Source organism: Camelus bactrianus, chromosome 15 (assembly GCF_048773025.1).
Source record: "Camelus bactrianus isolate YW-2024 breed Bactrian camel chromosome 15, ASM4877302v1, whole genome shotgun sequence".
NCBI lineage: Eukaryota > Metazoa > Chordata > Mammalia > Artiodactyla > Camelidae > Camelus > Camelus bactrianus.
The window spans coordinates 49,658,958-49,685,970 of record NC_133553.1 but is presented as its reverse complement, the minus strand read 5'-3'; the positions used below and the strand labels follow the sequence as shown (position 1 = coordinate 49,685,970).

The following is a 27,013-nucleotide window of genomic DNA, read 5'->3' as shown; positions in this document are numbered from 1 at the left end:
TGACAATTTGAAACAGTATGTATCAACATAGAAGCACATGAAGGGAATGCTTCAAAAAATATGGCAGTACATTATGAGTAACAGTAACAATTAGTATAAAAGACATGGCCTGAGAAAGGACAGGATCTGAGAAAAGGTAATGGAGTCAGCTCTGTAAGAGCAATTGTCCTAAGAACTCAGATTGCAAGAGGTTAAGGAAAAAGTGAATAGTGAGAGAGAGAGAGAGAAGCAATGATTTTTTTTTTTTAAAGAAAGTTGGCAATGAGCAGAAGGAGACTATTTGGACTATTGATGGAAGAAGTCTAATGCTGAAGGGAAGTTTCTAACTCCTGATCATAACTGTGAAATCAAAACAAATGTGAAAATCAGTTCTAATCTAGCTGGGAATAAATATGCTTTTGAAAAGTTAGTTTTCCTACGGGAAACCACTACCAGAGTTTTAGGGAGCCATTAGGAGAGAGAAATTGAAAATGCCAGGAAGATAATAGCTTCTATAACATGTTGTTTATTCTTATTTTATAGCCTTTATTTATTTTTGCATTGTGTTAGCACTTGGGCCTCATTTCTTCATGCCACTGTAGGCTGGAGGGGAACTTTTAAGGAACACAGTTATTAACAGCAATGGAAATTAAGATCGTGTTGAGCTCTAAGCCCTCCCTTGAAAAAAATAGCTGGGATGCCTATCCCCTCAAGTGCTCCTTCTTTACAGCAGAATTCCAAGCGATGTGCATTCAATGAGGCAGCTTTTCCAGTCCTCCTGAGACCACCGTGGGTGCTGTTCTTTGATCTGTTAGCATTAACTTACATCTGTCTGCCAGGGAGAACTGTTCCTCCTCATAGTTTCAAATGCTGACCCTGGCACCCTTGCTAAGGTACTTTCCTCATTTGGAACAGGGGTGGGTGGGTATCTTTTCTTCCTCTGGACCATCAATCACAATCAAAGAATTTGAAACATGTCCCACTCTCTGGGGGGAAAAAAAATCCAGAGAACAATTGAGTAACCTCCAAAGCATCTCTTATATTTCAAAAAGGATTTAATTGGAGATCAAATTCTTTTCCACTTTCAAAACTAAGAACGTATTTTCTATTAAATCAGATCATACTCTAAGAATATGTTCCTCTTTCTTGGTGGAGTGTCTTATACTTAGCACCCTAGGGTATTAACCATCATTTCCAAAGCCCTGTTTTATTTTATTCCAGATGGCCACTGGGACTTCATAAAATAGACACCTATTGCTTCATCTCCTCCAGCATACCAGAATTTCCAACCTGGATGTACAAATTGGGCCCCAGTTGGCGTTATATCATTGTTTTCGTTGGTTCCTTCTGAGCAGGAGTATTTCCTTATTCATTCTAGAACCCCTCCTAGTGCTTGGAGAGGGGCTTGGACATAGGCACAAAATAGAGGCCGGCTGAATTAGTGAACAAATGAAATGGATATGAAGCATCACAGAAGTGTCAGCCCTAAGCAGAATGAGAGTCTTCCCTAATACTGAGATAGGATGGAAGGATGAAAGGAGATGAGGACCCTATGGTGAAATATGGAAAGACAGGGAAATGAGACAGCCCCAAGTTTAGCAGCATCTTTCAGAATTCAGGTGGCACTAGACTGAATGGAATCAAAGACCAAAACATAAACATAAAGTCATAAGTGGCACACAGCCTGTTTATCCTGTTTCTGTGGGTCTCTAGGAAGAGACATTTCTCAGCCCCTTTTCTCCAGCCTCAGCTCTGTCTTAGAAGGCTTTACTCCTTGGCTTCCTGGTTCATTTTTAGCCCAGTACACGTTACCGTGTCTAACAAAGTTATAAGGAGGCCTTTCTCCATGTTTGATGACCTGGAGCCAGTGGCTCCCCTGTGGCCCTCCCACACTGATGCCCACAGAGGTGTTGAAGGTTGCCAGATAGTTCTTAGGTATATTTTGATTTTTTTAGGACAAATACATTTATAGGCACGAAGAAAGTTTCAGTTTACGTAGATAGGACCGTATGTCCTGATTGACCTCGATATCAAATATGAAATACAAAGCTAAGGAATTTTAAACATACTTTGGTAAGTGCAAATATACTTTTTCAGTTTGGAACCATCTTTAGCTGTGACCCAAAGCAATTTATATTAATGTCTCACATTGCTATTTTGAAAGAATATGTCACTATTAGTGTTTTGTTTTCATAAATTTTACCTTTAAAAAATACCTCTACGTGGGTTTCATGGGCTGGGATGCCAACGGTGTCATTATCATACAACTTCACGTGTATGATAATAATTATTTTTCATTAATGTTTCTAATAGGTCTCATCCAATAGCATGTTTTCAACAGCATGAATGTATTGGATATAAAAATTCTCACTGCCCCTTAAAACATTTCTTTCTAAAACATGGCCCAAACGTATAGATGTTACTGCAGAAGTCAAGGGAATTTTGGTTGCTTTCCCCTTTGCAAACAACAAATAAAATTACATTGTGCAATTAATACATAAACTCTATTCCGTTAGAACTACCAATCACAGGGATCAGATCTACTCCAAAAATATGATGTTGCATTTGGGTCTATTTAACTCATAAAATATTTTCCTTTCTAAATCTTTTTTTTTTTTTTTTATGAGTCATCGTTTTAAATTGATGATACTAAAGATGAACATTAAATGTCTTACTATTATTTTTCATTTTTCATTTTTTTTCACTTTAATGGTTTTTAGTGAGAGTTGTGTAAAAGATTATTTTATTCCTGCATCTTCTCAATTGTTTATTTCTTCTGTTTGCCCTTTTCTTTTCCTACTTGGCAAAATTTGGCTTTACGTGCAGGGATCTTTTTGCAGCCTTTGTCCAGTTTTAGTCTAGTGATGACCACCTTGCTGGGGTGAGTGCCCACGTGGACAGTTGTGCCAGCAGACTTCTCGCTGCATTCGCTTGGTGTAGATGACATACTTCTTCCTGTGAACCCGGACTGCTTTGCCAGTTGGCTGCCCTTTGTAGTGCCCTTGCACAACCTGAGCTTCATCCTTTTGGATGGGCATAGATTGAATATTGTGCTTCAGCTGCATCTCTTTGGAAAGGGAGGAAGACGTAATGTTCCTGCAAATGTGGGAAGGTGCACTGACATGCCTGTCACAGGTCTTGCTTCCGTCAGAAGTCACAAAAGAATTGAACTTCATCTTGGCTGCTGGTGCTTCAGCGATCTGTGTTTTTTATACCGTACAGTTTGCATTATTTAAAAAAATAGAGGAGATATGGGAGGAATGTACATACTTGTAAAGTCGGTCTCCTTCATCATACTCGTCTCACCTGGGGCTAGGTGACAACGGCACTGTGGGTTCACGTCCAACCCACTCGTTAGTGTGCAAGTACTGAGTGCAGCTGGGCTGACAAGATTGACGAAAACATTCTCTAAATATCTTTTGTGTATTCACATGAAATGGGTTCCCTTAGTTATTCCGCACAGAAGTTACTCACCTAATCATGCTTAAATTTATAGGATTCACAAGAAATAACATTTGATCAAAAACCAATTGCTCTGTTCAGATAAATGGCAAAACAAATCTGAGCTTAGGTAATTTCAGTTTGAGATGACCGAGGGCAGGGCGTGGAGGTGGAGGGGAGGAAAGGGGTGTGCTCGCTTGGTGCAGGCCAGGGGCTTTGTAGGACTGGCAGCTCTTAACGCTGCATAGATTTTGGTCTGTTTGGTAGGATGCCTTCCTAAGCCGGGTGCCCCAGGAACCTGTTCTGCTTCCCCGTCTTCATGACAGGCTTCCTGACGCTGGTGCTTCGATGGCAGTTTTGTCCTCTGCACTTGGATGATGGTTTTCTTCCTCTGGATTTTTTTCTCTAAATTCCTCTGTGATCACACACACATGACACACAGGTGTTTCTCACGTGAGCATCTTTCCCACTGATCTAGGTTCCTGTTTGGGGTTTTTTTTTTTTTTTTTTTAAAGCATTAAAGCAGTCAGGCTTGCCACAACAGATTACACAGTCTTTGGAGGTAAACGGTCTATGCGCTGAAACCTCTAGCCTTTTCTACCTTGGTTGAGGAGAGCCTGGAGGAGTCCCAGAAGTCTTCTTGCTCTTCACTCCCTAAACTGAGTAGCAGCTCTCTTTCCAAAGTCACTTCTCCCGACGCTGTTGCTGCCCCAAGCCCGGAAAACCTCCCTGCGCCACTGCTGTTAGAACACCTGTTGCTCCCCACAGAGGCTCTCTGGGCTCACGGACTTGCCACTGAAGTGCACGAAGGAGCATGACCCACTCCCCTCTTTCCTCTGGGGTGTGCAGACTGCAGCAGGTGTCAGTTTACCTGCTGGCTTGACAGTGTTCACATTATGAAGCTTGTTTGTATGTTTCTAGTGTCATTTGCCCTTGTCCTTGAGAAACTCTGGAAACTGACTTCCAGAGTCTCAAATCTGGCTTTCATACTTAGTGGCTGTGTAACTTGAACGAGTTTCTTTCTTTCGTCTGTAAAATGGAGGTAATAGGAGTAATCATTGTAGCTTGCAGGCAGGGCTTTATGGTAAGGATTCCATGAGATGCTGCATTCAAAGAGTTTAGCACAGCAGTTGGCCCCTAATAAGTGGTCAGTAAGCTGTCGGTGTTACTCTCATCCCCTTCGTTATTATGTGTTCTTGGACCTTCACTGACAGGGGCAGGGTTGGAGAGGATTTGGGGCCGGCTTAACCAAGGTGGAAATTTGGATCCAGCACATTAACTGAGAGCCACGCAAAGGGTTTTAGAAACCTCAGACATGTAGTAATTCTGTGCGAATGGATCTTAATAGCCAAGGGAAGGAAGCCAAGCCTGAAGCTTTGCTGAAGGGCACCTACCTGACTCGTGTTTAACAGACAGACTGGGGCACGTTTCCAGGCTCAGCTTGGGGGCATCTGCAGAGGGATGAGAAACATGCTCTCTCCCCCTAGCGGACACCCTCCTGCCCAGCACAGCACGGAGGCCTGGCTGATGTCAGCCCCCTCAGGAAGAGCCCTGGGATGCAGGAAAGAATCGTAACAGCAGGGAAGGGAACTGGAATAAGATTCCGTGAAACATCAAGGAGCAGGGAGATCATAGGCATCGTGATAATTAAAATTAGATAACCCAGAACCTCCCTGGACCTACATTCCTTACGTCACTATCATCTTCGTCCTACTTTCTCCTTTCTGCAGATCATAATCTGTCCCTCCTTAAAGATCCGACTCAAATGGATGTATATGGTAGAGCTTCCCTCGGCTGTGCTATTTATAAGAAACAGAGAGCGCCTCAGACTCTTTATACTAAGTAGCCCTTCCTACCTTATGTATCTGGTTTTTCCCTTTATCCACTCGTCAAACATCTGTTATGCGGTGACGTTAGACAAGAAATCAAGCCCAGAGCTGGGGATCCAACATCGAACAACTCCAGTCTCTGGCCTCAGAGAGTTGGCTGTCCTCCATGTCTTACCTGCCCACCAGATTGTTGGATAAACCCCTGAAATGCTGTGGACACTTTCTTCGCTTCTTTTCAGCACAGTGGTCACTAGCATTTGTACATGTTTTCTTAGCCATTGTGTCAAAAGCATTCATGAAAACCAGAGGCCTCTGTAGAAGAGACCATGTTTGGTACAGAGCACTCTCGATTCAGGACAGGGAGTTAGCACATTCAGGGTGCAGGGGGCGGATGCCAGTCGTCCAGGAGACTGTGTATAGTGTCCCTGTTCTCGTGGGCATGAGGAATGTGAGAGTTTTCAGATCAAGGGAAGAGCTACGTGCACTAACAGAATAGTCTGGATTGTTTCATAGATACGACAGCATCCCAGAAAGTATTTCACAGGCGGTGTTTTAAAGACCCAGGGCCTCATGGAGCTACATGGAACAGTACACACACTGTACAAGTGCATTTCACAACCAAAGCAGTGCAGAGTTCCATTTTCTTAAAATAGTAAGTGCAATCTTGATAAAATTTCTGAGAACTTATCTAATGGTTCTGACTTAAAACTGCATCTGAATAACTGATTTTAAAAAGTAACTAAAAATGCCTTTGTTAACATTCGACATTTACAAGGGGCTTAAAGTTGGTCATGTATTAAAATTTATTTTATTACGCTCAACACGTAAGCAACAATGAACCTTACACAGTCATTGGCACATAAGGAGTGCTCTGTAAATACATCTATTCGTTGGTGTATCCATTCATTCACTATTCGTGAAGGATCTGCTATGTGCCAGGGGCTGTGGCGGAGACAGTGAGGAAAGCAGACTGGTTTCTGACTTCCCATGGGGTTGACGATCTAATGGGTCAGAGAGACACCTGCCTAGAGAACCAGCAGCAGTTAGACCCCTGTCTGTTTTCAGAACAGATAGGATCCCTTTCTGATTAATCTGAGAAAATTAAGAGCCAGAGCAAATAGGTAAGTGAATGCCGAAAAGCCAGCAAGTACCTGAGAACAGACTAGAACGGAGATACTGTGTCTGAATGGTGGCATGTTTTTACCTTCCACCCGGGGAGAAACAGGTGGAGGGGAGCAAGGCAGACGGCACATAATCCAGGGTTTCTGTCCCGCGTCTCCAACCCTCTCACCTCCTTATGCAGATTATACACCGTCTACACACTTCCCATTAAAACATACGGTTCCATGAGGTGCAGATCCTTTGAGTCCTTTCTGTGAAAGACCCAGGATCACACTTATTATTTGAGTTTCACAGTGCTGTTTTTTAATTATTCAACATTGACCAGTAGGCTGTTTTTTCTCAGTGCTGCATGGTGAGACATGAGAGCATGTGAAAGAGTGGCTCCCTCACTTAATAGGGTTTGCCTTTTGGTTTTCAAAAAAATGTGTATTGAATTCTGGATGCCATTTTCGAAGTTGTAACCTTCCTAGATAGAGCCTGATCTAGAGTTACCAGAGCCAGATTCATGCGCTGGGTGTGTGACGTGGGCAAACGGTTTACTACGATATGCCCCAGCTTCCAGGTTTGTTTGTAGGGATTTTACCTACTGGTAAAATGCCTAGTCTTTATTGAGTGCCAAGAGCATAATAGGCACTCAAAAAAAAAAAAAAAAGAGGCAACTCTTACTAGAATAATCATTATAATACTTTACTTCATTTACATGTATTTATATAATACCAATACCATCTTATCACGGTTGGCAATGTTGACTTTGAAAAGGACATTCATGTATTGTCACAATTGATTCTCACAAGACCCTCCGAAACCTCAGTTGTTTGTATATTACTTTCATAATTGTGCCATATTTATACATTACCTATATTATTATTTACTTAATATTTTACATTTGAATTTACTTTTGCAACCATCTCATCCTAAAGTAATATTACCCATAAAATTACAACTTTACTATCCTAGTTATACTTTTTCCTTCCAAGTACACATCCAAATAAATGTAACTTGGAAATTAAATACAGTTTTGAACCACTTAGCATCATCCAGCACATCACCAGGTGTACGAGTCCCAATTATCAAAGTTAGAAGGCAGCTTTGTGGAATAGGAAAAACAAGGGTTGTTATGTGATTTCAGCAGTGAGACAATTGACTCTCAGAGAAGTTAAGAAAGTTTTTGTAGTGAAACACAACCTATCATAGACAGACATGGAGAGATTGTGTCTCACCTGAGGTCAGGGAGCTGGTTGAAGACAAAGTTGGCACTGGAACCCAGGTTGCCTACCTCACTGATATAAATTCTTTCTAGCACACTCTCTCTTTCTGGAAGTTCTCGCTCCTAATGCAGAACAGAACATGTTGGTACCACATGCAAGTATAATGATGGTATTTATAAATCTTTGATTTATCTGGCATAAGCCAAGAACCCAAGGTATATTTTCATAAAGCTAATTACCATAACAGGTGATTCATATGAAAATAAATGAATATACTATTAACAACATTTTATTACTATCTACCTATACCTCTAAATTCCCGAATTGTTTTCAGTAACTGTTGGGACATTAGCTTCTATATGTCCCAAGCTCTTCTGATTAGGGCAATGGTAGCAAATCAGATATATAAACTCTCACTTTAACTGGAGTGGGAAGGAATTTGAGGTTAAAGCAAAATGACTTTTAGTATGGGCATGCCCTGGGGCTGCTAAGTAACATTTCTTAGGTATCTCCTTTGTAAGAACTCTTTTGGTTAAGCCATTACTGACTCTTTGTATTGAATAAGGCTTTGACCAATATATTTATTCATTCACTCATTCATTCAAAAAAAAAACTGAATATGTTCATATTTTGTACCAGACACTGTTCTAGACTGGAATACAGTAGTGAACAAAAGGGATTCTTTTTTTAATCTTTTATGGAGTTTATACTGACTCTACTGGAAGGACTCTGACACTAAATGAATTTTAAAAGTATATCATTTATCTGTGGATAGTATGTGTTTTTGAGAAAAGTCAGTGTCTCTGGGCCAGGACAAGAAGTTGCGTAGTGCTTAGAAATTGTCATTGCCTACCAGAGTGCCAGATGAATGCTACCAACTATAACTGAGTGACCTCTCCTAGGAGACTGGCGCTTGCCCAGGTTACAGTTTTATGCCTCTCCAAAACACAGGAGTCATGGTCATCACTAAAGCTAGCAGCAGGAATAAATCACCTGAATGAGTCCAATGATTCTCTTGACTGATGCCCCATCGACAACCAACACACACAGTGACTGAGAAGGGAAATCATTGACTAGGTCAGTAGAAATGTCTGTGTGCTTGATACTTTAAATAATTTTTATTATTTTGTTGAAAAAAGAATGCTTGCCCCTTTTATAAAGAGCACTGACTTCACCAGATACTGAGTAAAGGACTTTACATTTATCTTTGAAAGTGTTGTCTTTACTAAACTCCTCCAGGGCAGGGTTTGCTTTGTTTTGTTTTAATTGTGGTTAAACACACACATACACACACACTCACACACACAACATAGAATTTACCATCTTAACCATAATGTAAGTGTACAGTTCAAGAGTGTTAAGCATATTCTTATTGTTGTACAATAGATCTCCAGAACTTTTTCATCTTGCAAAACTGATCTGTATCCATTAAACAACTCTGCATTTCCCTCTCCCCAGCACCTGTTAACCACCATTCTACTTTCTTTATCTTTAGACCACTTTAGATACCTCCATATAAGTAGAATCATACAGTAATTTTTTGGGTGGGGGACTGGCTTGTTTCACTTAGGGACAGGTTTTTCAACTTTTTTTTGTTTTGTTTAAATCCCAGTTTTACACATGAAGAGTTTGATGTTTAGAAAATATAACTTGCTTATAGTCATTCGGTTACTAAGTGGCACTGAGGACTTGAATCCAAGTCTGATGCTAGAATCTGTGTGCTTAACTACTTACTAGTCCACTGTTTCTCAAACCAGAACACTCAGAATCTGTAGAAAGAGAGTAAGGCACATAGATCTATTCTTTGAATTTTCTATTTCCTTTAAAAGTTTGCACACACTATTCAAGTTTGAGGAATACAGTGCCAAACTGAAGTGACTTGAGTCTGTGGCTTTATGCCAGACTCAGGAACATCCCAGACTTCCTCACTTATTACTTCTGTTTGACACATTGACCTTTCCATTTGTAACGTGGGGCTGAAATTTAAGAACTCTCTTTGACATTTATGTAGGTATACTGTGATTGAAGGGTTTGACCCAACACATCAGACTATGGTGACAGTATTAACTCTGACCATCTACTTACCAAGCTGAGATGACCCATTTATTTAGGTTTTTCATCCTTAGGTCAAAGAAAACTCTTCCCTTAACAGAGGAAACTTGTTCTTCCTTGTTCCAGCACCAGCGCATTTCCAATTCATTTGATGTCAAAATAAGAATAGTTCATCATATTTATCTTCTCTGCCAAGAGCTGTCCATTTGGTCCTTACTTTTTTCAGAAAAGAGCTAAGATGATTTAAATATTGTTAAACATAAAAGATAAATGTTGGATGGTTGGTAGGAAATAAATAGAACATTCACAGTGACCACATTCTCCAAACCAGCGAAACCAGGACAGACGGGCTGACGAGTACAAGTGTATTTATGGGGTACGTGGAAGAGACTATTTGATCAAGACTGACCTAGAAATATAGGAACATATGGCCACCCAAAAAACTTGGTATTTTCCATTTTTAGCACATTGAATGTAAAGGATAATTGTTGGCTTGCCTTGAACAAAAAAGTAAAAGAACTTTCTTAGGGTAACAGATCTTTGAAGCCATTAACTATGGGGATTGATGAGAAAGTTATCTGTGCCAACTCCGACTCATAACTTCTTACTCTCTTTCAAGAGTATTCTGTTGCCCAAACTTGAAATCAGATATTTTCAAGGTTATGTTAAGGCACTGCACTGGGTAGACTTTTTCCTGGCATATCCTTGAAGAGAAAAAGGAGTATTAGAACCTCATCAGTTCTATGGGTTTCATTCAACAAACATTTACCGCACTCCAGCCAAAGGTCCAGCTCATCATTAGTTACTTGGGGTCAAGGTGAGGAGTAGGAATTAGAGATATAACACACAAAATACAGTGGGAGAGATAATCTTTTTAATATAATATTTTGAGTATCGTTATCTGACATTTTTACATGTATCAGAAGAGTGATGACTAACTAAGCCTTGACAACTGGAGGATCATGAGGGCTGGGTCGTCTGTTCTGGATCTTTAACTTTAAATACGATTTTACCTTGCAGAGAAGGAATTTCTAGATTCTGTGAACCTTAAGCATAATACCCTCAGTACAATACTTGGTGAATAGAAAGTGCTCAATAAATTTTGGCTGTTTACTCTGCCCTTGGACATTCGGTGAGAACCACTATATGTCAGGTGCTGAGATACAAGGGTTAACGTGACCTAGTCTCCAACCTCAATAAACACGCATTCTTGTGGAAACAGGCAGGTAAAGAAATCATGGCAATGCTACATTGTAAGTCCTTTGATGGGGTGAACCTTTGGGGCTATGGAGGACCCAGGGTAGGGTGGCAGGGAAGGCTTCTCAGCCTTGATGTACTGGTGAGTGTTGAAATGTGAGGAGGTTAACCAGGTTAATAAGTTGGGGAAACAGAGAGTAAAAAACACTGAATGAATAAATACCAAGGCCGGAGAGAAAGAGAAGAAAGAGATGGAGGAAGGGAGATAATGTATACAGAGTCATGGCTTCCTTGGGGGTGGAAAATGTTTATTGTGATTGGACCCTAGGGTTTTTGAAAGTGAGTAACAGGCAATGAAGTTAGGAAAATACATGGGATCAGTTATAGTGGCCATTGCGAGAGCTGATAGGCAACTTAAACCCATGTGCTTCGAGCTGGAAAACTGGAAGCTACTGGAGGTGTTTCTGGGGAAGTACGTATACAAGTATGTTAGACATAAACACAACCCTAAAGATAATAAGGTATTTTTATTTTTTCTTTTCTTGGTACATCCCAAGTATGGTTAAGAACTGAGGAGCTAGTTAGACTGTGCTTGTGTGTTAGCTTTACTGGTGGTTTTTCCTTCCCCTTCTGTTTCCTCTTTGCTATCTTTGTTTTATCCTATTTTGTCTTTTCTTCCATCTGCTAAGTAATTATTTTTATGGCCTATTTTTAGGGTCAGAATTTTATTAGCCATATATAAAATCAGTAGTTAAAGCCAACTCTGAAGTTTATTTTGAGAAATCCTTTAGCCCTGCAGTTAAGAAAACCTTTTGAAGATCAGACAAAATTCCTGGATATTAACAATATTGAGTTCTTGTGAACAGGTGGCTTCATACTCTCAAACGGAATCTTAACTAATTTATGGCTTTTTTTTTAAATCAGAAAAACCATAATCTCTCTATAATGGTGTATCAGAGTGTAATTTTACTATGTCTGTATCATTTTCTCCCCCTAGATGTCATTGCCCACCATCGCCTCGCCCAAGTTTCAAAGTGTACCTACTTTGTAGTCCCTGATTCAGTCTTCGCTCTGCCTCTAAATAACTATGTTCTTGGATAAATCAGTACTCTGTCCGAGCTCTTAAATATAACCTAGTCTGGCTCCACCGTGCCTCACTAGATTTTGTGTTGCCGAAGACAAGCAGCTTTTCCTCATAACCATGGCATCCTCTCTCGTGATCCCTCTAAAATCACTTACTTCACTTTAAACTGTTTTCTCATATTGATTCCTTTTGCACCTAAAAGATTGTCACAGAAAACTCCTGTTTAAGAGCTCAGCACACATTTGTCTGCTGAAGACAGTAATCCAATTAACTCCCTTCGTTTTCTTTCACCAGGCTACAAATCTCTCTTTTCTATCACCTGCATCTCCTATTGGCAGGCGAAATATAGCCAATTTCAATGTATTTAGTTTTTAATTATTTGAAGAGAGGTGAATAAACCATTTATAAAAGTGGGAGTGGTAATGTGAATATTCATGATTATTTGGATTTGTCATTAGTAGGCCTTTGGCACGCATAGGTAAAAGATGCTGCCACATTAAACTGAAAAGCGTAGGCCAAGGAGGAATATTTCTTTCTTTTTTAAAAAATATTTTTCTTTTTTTTTTTTAATAAAATTTTTTTAGCTCCTCATTTATTCTGGCCTGGTGTGGTGGTCTATTCACTTGATTTAACCGATAGAATACAGTGGAAGGGACGCTGTGCCTTTCCAAGTCTAAACTTTAAAGAGGTCTGACAGCTTTCATTTTTACACCTTGGGAACCTGAGCCATTACATTAGAAGTTTGATCTGAAAGAGACCGTGTGGTGAGGTCTATAGGGAAAGACCCTGAGTCTACGTGGAGAGAAGCCATGTGTCCCAACTGTCTCCTAAGGTGCCATTCAGCCCAGCACATGCTTCACCTCAGGATTTTGAATCTGGAATGAGCAATGCAGAGGGGCAGGGGAGTTAGGACTTGTTCTGAGACCAGCATCTTGTTTCCAGTGGCAGCCACTGAGACAAGGGCGAGAGAGAGGACTCAGTATGCAGTACATACAGCAATAACATCCTTTGCAGAATCTTCTTTTAATGCAATTTCTGGTCCCTTAACATCTTTCATTTTCCACTTAAAATTTTTTTTAAGATTTTTTTCACCCATTTCTTCTATACCCACCTCCTACCACTGACAGCCACCAATCTGGTCTCTGTATCTGTGAACTTGGTTTCATTTCTTGAGGTTCTTTGTTTGTTTAGATTCTACACACAAGAGAGGTCATATGGTATTTGTCTTTATCTATCTGACTTATTTCATTTAGCATAATACCCTCCAGGGTCATCCCCATATTCTTACAAATGGCAAAATTTCATTCTTTTTATGGCTGAATAATATTCCATTGCATATATATATATATATATATATAATTTCTTTATCCATTCATCCTTTGATGGACACAAGAAATTGTTTCTATATCTTGCATCTTGTAAATAGTGCTGCAATGACTTAGTGATTTCATTTTCTTCAGATAAATACCCAGAAGTGGAATTGCTAGATCATATGGTAGTTTCTTTTCTTTTCCTTCTTCCTCCCTCCCTCCCTTCCTTCCTTTCTTTCTTTCGAAACCTCCATACTGTTTTTCATAGTGGCTGTACCAAAGCGCAGTCCCAACAGCATTGTACCAGGGTTCCCTTTTCTCTACCTTCTCACCAACCCTTGTCATTTCTTGTGTCTTGATAACAGCCATCTGATGTGTATTTGGGCTTAATAGTGTTCTAGACAGTGTAGGACCTAGGAATGTAGCTCAAGGCACAAGCCCTTCTGCTCAGGAGCATAATCATGGGAGTGAGATGAGCCATGGAGGAGGAGCACAGTACCACTAAGCCAGGCTCTCACCCAGATGAGAGAGAAGCCCCGGGTTGCAGATACCCAGAATGTGTTGCCCCCTGCCCTAGGTGGCCTCTTACTTGGTGTGTCTTTTCATCCTTCCTTCCAGACTGCCTTCACTTGTCGTGTTTCATGGTCTTCTTAGTGCTTGCTCTCTTCCAGCATCTATTGGAGAAATCGGTGTGTTAGAACTTTCTTGTAAACTGTTCCTCTCATTTTTATCTCTAGAGGAAATAATAATATCTTTTCTTATGTCAATCAAGTAATCACAAAAAGAATTATATTTTCGGACCGTAATTAACACCACTGTGCTAAATTAATATACAATCATTCTTAATGCTCTTTTTCTTTCCTAAACATATCAAAACCAGAATTCCTCTGTCTTTGTCTATGGGTGTGGGGATGGGCCTTTATAGGAAGAATAGATGCTGCCAATAAACAACAGAGCTAAAATGAAAAATTAGATCAGAACTATGATTTGGGGAATTTTCATCTCTGAATTATTAATTTGTAGGTCTGTTTTGCAGCTCCTTTTTCTTTCAAAATGTGGATGTGAGTTTTCTGGTTATATGAAGTTTAGGCATGATTTAATTCTATAAGTAGTTACTGAATATTTATTATATGCAATTAGCTAGTCTAAAATCGTCAGGGGATATAAAGAAGAGAAAAACCTGTTTGCAGACCTCTTGGGAAAAGAGCATCACAAGAGGGGAAATAAAGCAAATAACTTGGAGCAGAAAATATCCTTTCTACAGTGAAGCATTTGTCTTAAAAACCCACCAGCAGAAATTATAACATCTTGTGGTGACTTTAGTTATCTCATGTCCCTACACTGCCATTTTCCTGTGTAGATCTCAGGCAACGGTGGGCCTGGCTGACATTAGTACTGTGTCTTCAGTAGTGGGATAGTTTATGCTAAGCCAGTCGTATCTTCCTACTAGTCCCTCCTGCGTAGTTCATGCACGTTTGTGGACAAGCTGGCTGACAGTAGTGCAGCCTGGGTGAACCTTGCCGTATTCATCGTACGTGGAGCTCCCTGCTCACTTCCTGTACCTTCACACTCCGAATTAGGTCAGGGCTCTTTTTGACTGTGGTCTCTTTAGGAATCCAGCGCAGGCTTTCCCTATGTGGCCGGGCTACCCTGGCAGCGTAAAGTATGAAATGAAATCAATCCCATCCAGACTTCCTAGTCCCTGAAGACAGGAGCTGAGAATCAATTTTCCTCTCCGCTCTATAAATTGAGTGGCAGCTGGCCTGAACTAGAAGCTGTTAGAAAACTAGGCATCTCATTTCACTCTACCCGGAGTTTGGTGAGTAGGGTTCATGTTTTTAAGATTGGGATCATTTGACTTCAGTTATAATATTAATTTCCCACGATCTCTGTAGTCGAGGGGCATGTCAGAATGAGAAACGCAGCTTAAGGGAAAAGGAATCTGAGAATGTCACATGTACCTGAGGTAAAGAAGTGATGATTTCATGGTATCTAATCCAAGGCTAAGCCCAGATGCCCTCAGTGTTGAGAGCTGGTCTGGGGAGGTGAGTAGTGGGAGGCCCTCTTAAAATTGTCATCAGCACCTGTCTAGTGACCGCAAAACAAAATAATAATAGTATAATTCCTTGATCTGAACAGTCTACATCTTCTCATATGTATCTCAAGTGTAAATAAAACTGTTTTGCATACGTTGCTCTTTTTGTATACTGTAACGTACAGTACAGTACAGTGGTACATCACGAACCTACACGTTTGATAAAACGTGTGTACACACATAAGCACAGCTACACACGTATGAATGAATACAAAAGGGGAGAGAGAGCTCTGGATTAAATAGGTGAACTGTATCAGTGTCTATATCTTGGTTATGATATTGCACTAAAAATTTTTAAGATGCTGTTAGTAGTAGTAGTGACAATAGGAAAGTGAGCAATAGGTATGTGGTATGTCTCTATACTTTCTTACCACTATATGTAAAGCTACAATTATCTCAAAGCAAAGTAAGCTACAGGCTTGTTATGCAAATACAGCTTCAAAACAGGTCTCCTAAGCACCCCTTTCAAACATTGTGGACCCTAAGTGTTCCTATGGAGACATGCTGGAACTGACCTTGTCCTGAGCCCTCGACACTATTCTCCTGCTGTAAACAAATATTCTTTTAAATGATTTATGAGAAATAGAGCGCTCTAAGAATGAAAAGCCTGAGAAAAATCTAAGGCATTGAATTCAGTATTGGAATTGGAGATATTCAGGACCACTGTGTTCCGCTCAACATTCATGAACTTGTCATGGGATAGGTAGCATTTTGGCATTCAATGATTTCATAAAATTTAAAAAAATAATTTCTTCTTTGCTCAACTTAGATGTCAATCTTCCTGACTTTTAATCTACATTCAAATATGATTTAGGGAACACAGACCTGACTTCATAATCCCCACTAATGCACAAAAGCCCAAATAGAGAGGTAACTAGATCACATTATTGCAAACTGTACCTAAGCGTATTGGTTAATAACTTTTAACAATCTCTTCCATCTCCTAAAATCTTGGGCTACCCAATGAAGTGTAACTATTTTGTATTCCTGTGAGTTAAATTTAGCTTTTTTTTTTTTTTTTTTTTTTTTCAGAAAGACGTACTATTGGATATCCATTGTGTATATATATATATACACTAGTCAGGTGCTATTACCATTCTGTCTACACTGTGGCAGTTTTCCTGATATTTGTTCCAAATCTTCAATTGTAACAGTAGATATAATTGGTATTTTATATAATATTCAGCTTAGCCAAAGGTTATAAAACTACTTACTGATGTTCTTCAGCTAAACATTTCATTAAAGTAAAGCTGAAATTCCCTGCATCATGTGGTATTAGGAGCTAAAATACAGAATGCTCTTGGGCACTAATGTTAAGGCAAAAATCAATCTTAAAAGTCCACTTAGGTACTTTTAAATTTTTAGATAAATTTTTAAGTAGTATATGTGCAGCTCACAATTATCTACTCTAGTGGTGAGACCTAGTGTATATTCACAGATATTAACAACATTTAATTTTGCATCTCAAATCATTCACTTGTGCTAGTAACAGAGAAAAAAGAACAAGCTGGAATTCCATATCTTATTTCTCCACACCATCCTCTGAGTTGTTTATCAGCTGGCATTAGTTATTCATTGATTTCTGTATGTGAAGCTTCACACTGAGAGTGATTTGGAAGTGAGTAAGTGCTGAGATTAGGAAATGTAACAGTGGTTCAGAATACTCACAACCAATGTGTAGTAGTTTATCACTTGCTGGGGCGGCAGTATAGACACAAGTTCTGGGTGAGAATTTGGCTACTGAGCACAAGAAACATATTAGGAAAATGGCAGAAAGGATTAGCAAGAGTGTAATGAATTCTGTCATGGAGGCACAGTGTTTACAAGTTACAGCTCCAAAGAAGGGCTACTTAACCACAGAGGAGACAGGGGGGCAGGGTAAGGAGGGAGGAGGCCTCAGAGAGGAACATGAGGAAACAAAAAGGGAATCTGAAAAGTCTCCTTTCAGGAAGTGGAGTGGCAATGCTTTCAAAAGAGAGCTACTGTCATTTTATTACGTGACCAAGCTGGATGCAAACACATTTAGTGTGTGCAGTGCAAGACCTGCACGCATTCACGTTGACTATTTACAGGACATGTGGAGGCATTGTGAAAGTGCGCGCGCGTGTGTGTGTGTGTGTGTGTGTGTGTGTGTGTGTGTGTCTGGCAATTAGTGAAAGTGAGGCTATTGAATTTAAATTTACAAGTAAAAATTTTTTTCCTTCAGATAGCTTAAGATCAAAACGATTTTGGAAACCTATGATGCACAATATAATGAGAGGAATAAAAGTAAAAACTTGATTCAACAGGAAGGCAACCAGGAGTGTACTGGTTTTAGTTTGAAACGCAGATACAAAAAAGTGCTGTTAGGTTTTTTTGAGTGTGTTTTTGGTTTTTGTTCTTTTGGATTGGACCCCAGAATATATGATGCTGTCAAAAATAGACAATAAAGTCTGTGACTGAGAACAAAATATACTAGAAATTTTCTCACTGAAGTAAATAATATGATTATACAATATACAAAATGTGATTATAAAGTAATAACACTAATTCTGTAGTCTACATATACATTTTTCTTGTCTATTTATAGTCACCCTCACAGTTTAAACTCTATGTAGGTGAATATCTTTAGAAAATAGTTTTCTGAAAATAATGTATATGAAAAATGCACTGATAAGTCCTATTAATAATTAAATTATTTTCTCTTTCTTTTCCATTTGTTCTCTCCTTTTCTCCCTCCCTCCCCACCTCTCTCTGTTTCTCTCATTTTCTCCCTCTGTTTTTCATATGTTTTAAAAAGATTATTTTCCTGTGTTGGCTTTAAGTAGTCTATAGGTTAGACCATTTCTGTAAAAATAACTACTATTATTTATTATTTTTAGATGCAATTTAATTTCTAGTTATAAGAAAGGGCAATTACACTTGAAGGAAGTAATGCTTTGCTTCTACAGAAAAATTTGCTGATGAAATAATTCTACTATGAAAGGGAAACATGACTATTAATGCATTGAATAAATATTTATTGAACACTTTCCACAGAACAACCACTGTACACAGAGGAAAAATGGTAAGCAAAATAGTTGTGGTCTCTGCTCTCATGGAATGTGTTTTTAGCAACATATTCTGGATAATTCAAAAAATGATAAAGTCTAATAAATATCTATTGCTAGAATTTGTAAATTGCTAGTTTTCTAAAAGTCATTTCACTCTTTCATCTAATAGAATTAGACAGTGAAAAGAGAGGTCAGAATTTTGTGGTACACACAACCATAGCCAGGTGGAACCTTTAGTCACTCCACATCACACTTAAGTGAGGCTCAATTACTGAGTATTCCTATTAAACACAATGCATGGTCAGAATGCTTTTTATGATAGAGGAGAGCACAGAATTGCAGGGATCAACCAAAACAGAATCCCAAAATGTATCTTCCAAACCACCAATGATGTTGTAGGCATCATTGAATATAAAACTTTAGAAATTAAGTCTTTAATATGTGCCTCTGGCAATCTGTTCTACTTCACGTGGCAATACATCATATAAGCTCAAGTGTCTTGGTGATGTATTGCTCTAATACATCTAACGGAGCGCACTCTGAGAGCATATTAGCGCAATGCATCATTGCTAGGGGACACTGTGGGGCTCACTGAGCAGTTCATGGCCCAGAGGGTACAGAGCATCACTTCAACCCTAAAGCCAAGGCATGGGGAGTCTCCTAATTCAGTGGCTGCCCTCCCAGCAATCAAGGCAAGGCTGCTGCACAATTGGCCAGCTGTGAAAGGATCTTAGGATCCTCTTGGCTGTGAGCAAATGTTACATAAAAGACTGGAGAACTCTAGTCTCCTCGGTGGAGACCCTGATAGCACAGTAGGAGCACTGTGTTTCCTTCCCATTTGGAAACCACCCTTCTTGCTTGATTTTGCAGAGTGCTCCTGGGAGAAGTTAATATTTGGATTTCTCTTCTGAGTAGATACTAGGAGACCTTAGAGAGCTGGAGCAAGATGATGTTACAGTTTGATACTTCCTTTATGTATGCATCTAACCTCTTCTGTTTGAAGTTAATTTGATTTTGCCTGCATAGAAAAGGAACCTTGGGAGATGATTTTTTTTTTTTATTAGAGATATGCTGAACCATTCAGTTTCTAAACTTGCAAACTGGAGGAAATTGCAGAGTCTTTGACGACTGAGGCTTTTGGTGCATATCCAGATTTCACTTCTGATCATTTTCTTGACAAAAGCCAGTATCTCAAGCCGTTCTGAGAGACATCCTCTTACAGTCATTTGCCAATTAAAGTGAACTTGTGAGACGTCCACCAGTTTACTCTATTTCTGTTGGTTAGATGGCATTCTGGACTGCTTCCCTTTATTGACATTCCGTGGGCACAGGGTTTCTCAGCTCTTCCTTGGTGTTCATTTATTGACAGAGTAAAGAAGAGAATTAAAGGTGGACTGTTCTTCAGGGTGAACACAAATCTTCTAACGGTAGATGAAGGCCTCATAAAACCCAGTGCTATGTACACATGCTGGGAGAAACTACTGGAGGCACTTATGCATACGCAGCAACACAAAATAAATTTCAACAAGACATATGTTTGTTACATGATAATGTGATGCCGTTATCTATACATATAATTCTTCAGAATAGCTTATAGCAAAAGTCACTGAGTTTATAGTGGAATCATTTGTTGTTGTAAAGTCCTTGATGTCAGTTGCTCCTTCATTAAAGATGCGGTGCCCCAAATATAATCTTTGTTACAGGGCCAGTCATATTGTATTTTATGTAAGTCTGGTGTTGCTAGGTTTGCTAGAGCAGTGGGTGTTATCTTCTTGCCTCCAGGAAATACTGGAAGGGTTTACTCAGGGAGTTAATCCTGAGCTTTATCTGTGGTTTAATGACCAGCCGTCTTTTACATGCCTAGTTACAGAGAGGTGCAGTTGAGAAAAACTACCCTGCCATTTCTTTCCCATGATTTCAAAAGTAGCTTTTACATCCATCCATGTGCACTTACTCTGTTTTCTTGTAGTTTACAAATTGTCCTGGTCCAGGGCGCAGTGTAGTGTACCGAGGTTAGGAACTCAGAGGAAGGGTGGTGAAGCCACGCTCCCAGGGTTCCAGTCTTCCTTCCAGTCACTGACTGTAACTGTGGCTTGGTTGGGCCAAACCACTTAAGTTTTCTGACTGTCAGTTTCTTTTATCTGTGAAATGGGGACGGCTCTACTACTTACCACATGGGCTACCAGAAAAAAATGAAGTGAAAATATCTCTGCAGAGTTCTTTATGCAATGCCTGTGGTGCACAGAAAAGATCCAATACACGGTAGCTATTCTTATGCAAGTGAGTCGAGGTAACCTAAATTTTCTATCACATTTTTGAAACTACTCAGTTTTACATCTTTTTGTGGCTCCATCACCAATGTACAGTTATTTCATTCCTAATCTTTATTTGCTGGTAATAGATACAAAAATATAATAGTGTTTAATTGTTAGCCTCTAAATGTAAGCATACCTCCCAGACGTTTCTGTTTCTCACAGTCAAGTTCAAAAAGCATTACCACCGTACAGCTGTGGGTGAAACATTTCCTATCCAGGTCCGTCTTCTGGACCTAGGCAGAGACCCATAGGTTTGACTTTAGATTTGTAACTTTATTTTTGTTTCTTGCCTGTTTCTACCTCCTCACATTCTAATAAGCTCTGTATGATCCTAACTCCCATCAGGCTGGGAGTTCTTCAAGTCCAGAGACTGAATCCTTTTATTGTTATGTCTTCAGCAGCTGGTGCAGCCCCAGGCACAGAGTCCGCATATTGAAATTGTCTCCCTAATCATCCTCATACCTGATTTGAATTTTAGATATGAATGTAATGATATATTTTTATCCACAAGAAAAGTACTTTTGCACACTCTCTGATTCTGTATCAATTGAGAATTGCTAGAAATACTCATGGTACTGAGAATGAAATAAGACAGCTGTAACCTCTGTTAATCAGATGAGAAAACTGAAAAGGTACATACCTACAGTCATACAATGAATGCCAGAGCTGAAACCAAAACTGAAATTTCTCAGTACTCTAAAACTTATTCCAGCACCCAATAGGTTCTGAGAAAATGAATAATTCTGAAGATTAATATTGGATAGGGAAAAAGAAAGTTAGCTTTTTTTTTTTTTTTTCCCACAGAGCCCTTTGTTCCTCAGAGGTTGTCAGGGTTAATTCATTTGTTAGAACTATTTGTTGGGATTTAATAATTGAATGAGCTCTTACTAGCTATGTGACTTTGGGAAAGTTACTTAAACTCTCTGAGATTTAATTGCTATATCTGAAGATGATGCAAATACCCATCATGGAGAATTGATATAATAATTATAATAATGGCTCCAGTGCCTACTGGCTGGCAGACATCAATAGTGGCTGGTAATGTTACCATTAACTGTGAGATGACCAGTGATCCCATCAAAAGAGATGAGCTAAATAAGTCTGTTTTTATGAAAGAACACATTAAAAGCTGTGTTTGAAAAAGCAGAAAAAGCCAGACCAGACAAGAAAAACCCTTACATTTGAAAATGAAAATAGTACACAGTTATTATATTCTTTCTGCCCAGAGAAAGAATTTCTGGCAACAGAATTTATCACAGCATCCTATTTATCACCTGTCTGGTACTGATCACACATTTTAAGGATCAGAAAGCTTTCACTATACCAAAAGCCTTGTTATTGTATTAAGATGGGGGATAGGAAGGATATAAAAGTTTATGCATTGTGAAGAAGATATGCAGAAAACAGCGTAAATTATTTATTTTTCTGGAACTAATCTTGTTCTTAATTTCCCATTTCTGGTGATAGTGGTTTGAGGGCAAGTGGTAGAGAAACTTTCCAATTTTAAATTACTCATTTTTCTTCTTGTTTGAAAGTATTTCTTTTAAGTCAATATTCAGGCAACTCAGATTTCAAATTCTCTATTAGAGTTTTTTTTCTCTTCCCATCCCCAGGATCTGGGGAAGGGATTTCTGTTCTGAAGGTTTTCCTTGGGATCATCCCTGAACTCCCTGAGATGTCCCTCATCAGCCTGGTCTCTGGTTATCCTTTGTGGGCTGAAACATGAGTGTCCCTGGCTAGTGGTTAGGATACTGTGTGGGTATACACCCTTCTGGATGTGGGATTTTGTGTTGCCTTTAGATCTAAGATTCTGCAATTCTCCTTGTCTGGACTCCAGGCCTCTTCTGGTCCCTTGGTCCTCCGACTGTCTCTGGGTCTACCTGGAGATCTCAAGAACTTCTCTGCGACCTGGTGGAGTCTTTGAGGTTTCCCTTGAATACCCTCCTCTCCTGTGACCACCTCTACTCCCAGGCCTTGATGACAGAGCACCTTGCCAAAGTCAAGGCTTCCTTGAGAGGCCTTCATTTTCCCCAGGCGAGTGTGGCATCAGCACCACTGGGTCCTGAATTCCCCGGTCGCGTCTGGGCATTAGATCTCTGGGTTCAGCTCTGGTGGGGAAGAAGGGTCACCCCATCTGCCATCTTTTCCCTTGATTTTTCCCTAGTTCTGAGCTCGTCCCACAAGCGTCTGAAGGATTTTTTCCTTCCTGTGTGGCAGGAACTTTGCCTACTGTTTGCTGCTCTGCAGTTTGGGGGCACCTTCCACCCTCTACTGAAGTGTGAAAGTGCACAAATCCTTTTCGATATTTACCTTTCCTCTCAAAATTGTGGCTTTTACAAATAAAAAAAAAAAAGAATGATTATTTTATGGTTTCACTATGGAATTTAAGAAAACGTATCAGACTCAAATACAGGTTCTCAAATGTGTTCAGCCATAGTTTTAGTGGGTGGAGGAATGAAGAGACAAACAGAAAAGAAAAATTACTGTAAACAAAAATACACTGGGCTAATGAGGAATTAAGATTGCAAAGGAATACAATTACACAGGTTTACCCTGTAACCAACATTATCTCCATTGTATCTAAGAATGCAAAAGCCACTTCCTTTTTTGGCCTTCTCAAGACTTAATACAATATTCTACAGATTCCTAACTTACTGAGTTTCCTTCCCTGTGCAAACCTAATCTTCTAAATGGGCCTGGATAATTTTACCTTTTGGAAGCAATCAGTTATTACAGTTGTGCTTCTAATCCTTCAAGCATCACCATGGGAAACATTTTATATTGTGATCATTTAAACCAATAGCTCCATTAGGGGAGACTTCCTGGTGTCAACTAGATTGTTGAAGAAATAGATCCTTGGATTTATAGCTTAAGTTCTAGCCAGTAAACACATAATTTTTGCCTCAGTGTAGACATTCCGATTTCGGGCGTGAACTTAGAGCTGCTTCTTGAAGAGAGTCTTCGTTTGCTAACTGATTTCTTGTAAGCTGGTCACAACCAGTTGAACATTGTAATTAACGAGTGACTGCCCCAACCACTTCTTTTATCCTCTGCTGTCTTATTATCCCCCATTCCCTTGCCAGTATGTATTAGAATCAAAAGCATTACCACTGAGGAATTGCCAGAAAAACACTTGTTTTCATGAGATGACCAATATTTTTCTCCATCAATACTTATTCAACAGATACAGGGAGATTTACAACTGCCAAGTGCTAAGTGTGGTGCTAGGGTACCCAGCTCTCTCTGATCCAGTCACAGAGGTGACCGAGCTACTGAAAACACTTTGATTTTAGAATAAAATTCTCTCTACGGCCCTTAGCTGCACTTTGGAGACTTTAACAAGACTCAGCATCCTGTGAACATTGTGAAGGGCATGATATTATAAATTTACCATAAAATAGGTGTACAATAATAACAATATGTAAAAAGAATACTTCTGAGCCTTCCGCCACTGGGGAAGCATGCCTGTTTCCTTTATCCCTCCAGTCTGGATGTGTTTATTCTAATTGATGCATATTTTGTATCTTTGTGTGTGTGTGTGTGTGTGTGTGTGTGTGTGTGTGTGTGTGTGTGTGTGACTTATGGGTCACACCTACAACCGCTGGCAAAGCCTAGGGTTGCTTTCTGCAGTTCGACCAGGGACCCAAGCAAAGGCTCACGTGAGGAGCTCCTTGTGAGTGTTCTTGACTAAGTCACGTATGAATGAACGCACTCGCAAATCCACGAAAAGTAAAGCTTCTCCTCAGTGACACTTAGCATGCGGAAGAAGGCACAGAGGTTATTTGATTTCTCACATTTGTAAGAAATTAATTCTAAATGGGATTATAAATCTCAAAAACATATCATTAATAGCCCTGACCTACTTAGCAGTGCTGTGAAAAGGCCCAACTTTTTGTGTGGAATAAAGGCAATTGATATTCCACTTCTGGGTTTTTCTGCCTCAATACTCTTCGGCCAGCCCACCTCCTAACTCTTCTTGCTCTCTGCTGTAACATCTTCCCAAGAGTCAAGCCTGCTCTGTTTTGCTCCGTAAAGATTCCTACTTTGATACCGACTTACTATAGGCTTGGAAAAACAACAATAGTAAATATTCTACAATAGGACCCTTAAAACTTCTGTTTGTTTGTTATTTAATTTAGTAGTAAACCAGATAATCAGAAATCCCTATGTACGGACAGCATGAATTGTGACAGTAGTTACTTGAAAGGGTCCATGTGTTAGATATGTTCTAAAGGCTTTCTTCTGAGTCTTATTCTCCTGTTTATAATCCTTTACAATGCTGCTTTTCATCGTGTAGTTGTAGTGCTGTTGAGCACAAAGAGATGAAATGTATGTAATTGTTATATTCTGTTTTGCTCAAACTGGCTGATTAATACAGGAATACTAGCTATACACCCGTGGAGGAAGTTGGTTCACCAGCAGTGGCAGAGGCTAGGAGGCAGGATTCTGTTGGCTTTTCAGTGCCTGTGAGCTACTGAATTAATTTTTATTTACTCATCATTATTAAAAAAAAATCTTGAGCAAGTAGTCTAGTTTATACTTTCGAATGATAGATTGGTGAATGTCAGAGATCTATTGTGCTTCTCAAGTCAGTACGATTGATTTTCAAGGTGATTTCAATGACGAGTTGTTGATACATTTATAGATGTATATACATATGCATGTGTGTATCTGTCTATATATATAGATACACATACATATCTATGTATTGGCCTTAGACTTTGGACCAGTTTCTATGAAAGTTCATGCCAGCATCTTTATTTTGGAGATTATTGTTATTAAAGTTAACTGCATTGTAGGGTTGAGTGGGACAGGAGCTACATGATTGGGTCTTTGTGAGGCTTGGTTTGTTTCTATAATATTGTTAAGAGCAGGGACCTCGGACAGACCTCCTGGGTTTGAAACTTGGTTCTTTCAGTTCTGAGCTATATGAACTCAGTTTTCCTCACCTGTGCAGCAGGGACTCCAGTTTTGCTGGAGTCATTGCATTGGGCAGCTGCACAGATAATGCGGTCTATCTGGTGTGCCACCAGGAATGGCAGGGCAGTGAGCCTTTTCTATCTCAGCACGTTGTCCTGAGGGTTAAATGAGTAGAGTGCTTAAAATATTGTCCGCCTGAGCTGTAAGTGTTTGCTATCATTATTCTTTGGGTAAAAGTGGTTTTATTAATGGCTCATACACCTTAAAAATTGATGATGTATTCTGGTTCTTATTTTAATGATATCTAATTATGGATTTTTTCCTCCCCAAACTATATCTAGTTACTGGTACTTGTTCTAATGAATAAGTTTCCAACAGACTAAACTAAACTGTTTAATCTTAGAAAAATGCCGTATTGCAGTGCTGTACTTGTTTATACTGAGGCAAAAGGAACAATCAGTAATACTGATCCTATATCTTTATTTAAAATTTTAACATTTTGTTTATCAAACTTTCTTACACTTAAAAAATATATTGCATTTAAATATTATTTGTCTTGATTACTGAGCTTTTAGCACTTGCCCTCCACCTTATATTTTGTATCCAAGGTGAATGCCTCACTCACTTCACCCATTTCACCCTAGTTCTGGCCCTGCTGTTCTGGACTTGATCTGTTATAATTGAAAAAATATTCCCATTCGACATTTGGTTGACATATCACTATTCTTTCACTGACTTAAAAAGGAGGCTAAAATAACCAAATCTAAATCTAGACCCTGGAAACTGACCATTAGAATGCCATTGCTACTAATGCTAAGTCTCATTTTTTATTTTCCATTTACAGGGTAACTTAGAAAATCTTAGTTCATGGAATCCTTAAAGTTCAAAACAAGTTTTTTACTCACTTGAAAACGTGATCAGGTAATTTGGTCTTGAGAGTGAAATGAGCACAAAATAAGTGTGACACCAAATCAGAGAACCATCAGGCAGCCATGTGAACAATTATCCTGAGATCAAGGGAGAAAGAGAATGGGATGGAACCCAAGGGGAATTTTTAATCAGTAGTATCAAGAGAAGTCACAATTAGTCAAATGAGTCACTTGGTAGAAGAAAAGGCATAAAATCTCTCTTTACTTATTGATGGTGAGGTTGAGAAAATGTACCCAGGACCATTCTGGCTGAGTAAACAAGAACTCAGCCAGTATCCCATGGGATGATGGGGAACATGAAATAAAAACCACATACAAGTTTGGAATCATAACTGTTGAGTTGGTCTCCTGTGCAGTTTGGACAAGACACTTAAATTCTCTGAGCCTTAATATGCCTACCTCTCCAGGCTGTCATGAGAAATAAGAGTTTATGTAAGTAGCTAAAAATGCATGGAGCCCATAGAAGGGGCTTCATGGGTGATTATAGGTGCTGTAACGAT

At 39.4% G+C, this 27,013-nt stretch overlaps 1 protein-coding gene and 1 pseudogene across 17 annotated transcripts in view; one reads left to right on the top strand and one right to left on the bottom strand.

Annotated features, from left to right (window-relative positions):
* Positions 1–27,013, top strand: part of NRXN1 (neurexin 1) — a 1,021,265-nt gene that overhangs the window by 397,674 nt on the left and 596,578 nt on the right. The gene's annotated exons all lie outside the window — the stretch shown is intronic.
* Positions 2,723–3,155, bottom strand: LOC105072979 (large ribosomal subunit protein uL24 pseudogene; annotated as a pseudogene).